Here is a 2652-nt window from a genome sequence, read left to right as displayed (position 1 = left end):
CCAGTATCAATATGTTACACTAGAGTACTAAACAGTACAGAACCCTGGTTTTGACTATTCAAACCTTAAATATCTAGGTTTGGGGGTCTTTTTCTCAAATTAAATAGTTGCCAGTTAAGTTAACTACAAATTTCTTACTCAGGATGGTTCCCAAACAGGAATACTGTAGCACAGGCAAAGCCATACACCCAGAGGATTACAACACACCATCCTAACGCCCAGGGTGCAATTTAGAGAAGCGTCTTTCTCAAAAGCAAGACAACCCCCATAAGAAGGAAATTGTGGAGGGTAGTATAGAAAAGTAGAAATAGGAATACTTAGAGAAAAGCCTCAAAGGGCTCAGCTGTTGAGCTAAATACAAAGAGATGAGCAGTAGTGGAATGCTTTTTAAAAATTCTTTTAAATTTATTGTTCTCTCTTGAAGGACCACGTGGACAAACAGCTCTCCAGTGGAATATAAGCATGCACCTCTGAGGGATCAGGTTTAAGACTCATGCTAGCTAACTGAAAGAAGGGAAATACTTAGTGAAATTCTGAGTAATTTTAACTCACTTTTAACCATGTGCCTTAATGTGGTGTAAATATTAGTAAAGCAGGGGTTCCAGAAACTTGGATTTCTAGGGGCGGATGCAAGAATCCAAACCATAATCTATCCCTTTGAAATGTGAACTGTTGAACCAGGCTAGAACTGAAGGGTTTGTGTTCTCTCTGACATAGCAAAAAATACTCATATGATTTTTTTAAGTACTTGGCAACAGCTAAATTCTTTGGAAATCATAAATCCTAGATGAACTGTGAGAAGTTAATTGATGGTATGAGTGTGACCCAATTGCCCCCACTACTTTGAGTTAAGTTCTGCAGCACTTAACTTGTCTACACTACCCCTTTAAAAGTTCAGTTAAACTTACTTATGGGGGTCCCCTCATGGCTGGACAAAAATATTTGAAAAGTTCTTTCTTTAAAGTGGAAATGCAAAGAACGGGTACAGCAGTAGCCACCTGGAATGCAGCTGAACCTAACCCCTCCCTGACTAATCCTGCTATTTTCTAACCTTGTCCTCCATACATAATCAAAGGTGTCAAAGTCACATGCTTCAAAGTCAAGCCTTTGCAAGATCACGGCTTTCGCTGTGTATGGAACATGCCCTTCCTGCCTGGCATGCTCTGCACGAGGAGGTTCCCCGTAGAAGCCATTATTATCTTGGTTAACACCACTCCCTCCTTTCATTTAATATTTTGGTGATGTCTTACTCTGTATATTACTTTTAAGCTCTGTCTTGAGTTAAAGACCTAAAAATTATCAGAAAAGCAAGCAAATTCTCCAAAGAAAATACATTTTTTAAAGATTGTCAAAATAAAAAAATGTGCTTAGAATTCATGAAATTTAGAAAACAAAGCAGAAGAATCAATGTATCATCGTCAAATCTTACAGAGCTAAAATGTAATGCGTTATGGTAAAACAAATTATTGTAATACTAGCTATTACCTAACATTGCTAATCTTCAGAACTCGTTTACAGAGACGGTAGAAGATGAGATGCTCTGGGGCAGACCACATAGGTAGGCAGATGACAGTGACTCCCTCACTGATGCCCTGCTGACTAAATCCCACTGCCCTAATGCTCGTAACATTAACTGTTATTGGTCGTGCATTTAAATACTCAGGTTATTTATGTAGCAGGCATGTAAATGTTGACAACGCTTACTGTTTTATAACATGTCTCAAATAGTCAAATATTGCCCACACTAACAACTCCAGCTGTTGTCATCAGACTCTTAGCTGAGGGAACTGGATTTCCTCAATGCAAAACCGACCACCAGAGACTATTTAAAAACGTCCAAGCAAAGAGACACTGGAAATCACACGTCTTAAATGATACAACAGCAGACGTCTCTTGAAAAGTCCAAGAATTCTCTGTTTCATAACATGTTTGCATGATTGCAAACCAATGTCAGGCTTTTAGAAGAAATGTTGGGGTTTTTCAATATTACTAATTCAGCCCTCGGCAGCGGAGTTACCACCGCACTTCGTACGTATCCCTGGCTGTTGTTGCGGGCCTCTCTGGTGAGGTTGTCTCTGGGACTGGGAGAAGTGCGGTCTCTTGAGCCTGTTTCTGGCTTTGCTGTAGGAGCACCGTGGGCACGACCGTCCTGCGGAGTGCAGCGCAGAAGAAATGAGGATGCCCCAGAGCGTCGCGCTGGACCCAGCCACGTCTGATGGTTCAGTCTCGATGCCAGCGCTGCAGCCAAAAGCGTAGGCAGCGAAACCGGGGAGAAGCTACTCTGGGCAGGAGCTGGGGCTGAGGAGTTGCAGCACTTTGAGAACCGGTGTGGAAAGGGGAACTGCGGGACACATCGTTGCCCATTGCACAACTGAGGCTTGAGTGAAGGTTTGGAGTCACTGCCTGGGTGAGTACGGTCCCCGCCTGGATTTTATTTCCTGTTTCCCCAACCTCGCTACACTTCAGTGTCCCTGTACAGCCAGAGGTAGCTGTGTAATGGGATAACTTTGTATTTTACTTATAAATAGCTGAAGTTTTATAGTTTCCTGCAGCAGCTGCTGTTGCCGAGCTGCGCAGAGGATCCTGCAGCGAGCCCCTAACTGTCCTGCTCCGGCGCCCGCTCTCCGTCCCCTGGCAAGGTGACGCGTGAAA

The sequence above is a fragment of the Pygoscelis adeliae genome, unplaced genomic scaffold, assembly GCF_000699105.1.
Source record: "Pygoscelis adeliae isolate BGI_AS28 unplaced genomic scaffold, ASM69910v1 Scaffold71, whole genome shotgun sequence".
Lineage (NCBI taxonomy): Eukaryota > Metazoa > Chordata > Aves > Sphenisciformes > Spheniscidae > Pygoscelis > Pygoscelis adeliae.
The sequence above is the reverse complement of the archived record's forward strand: the minus strand, read 5'-3'. Positions refer to the sequence as shown.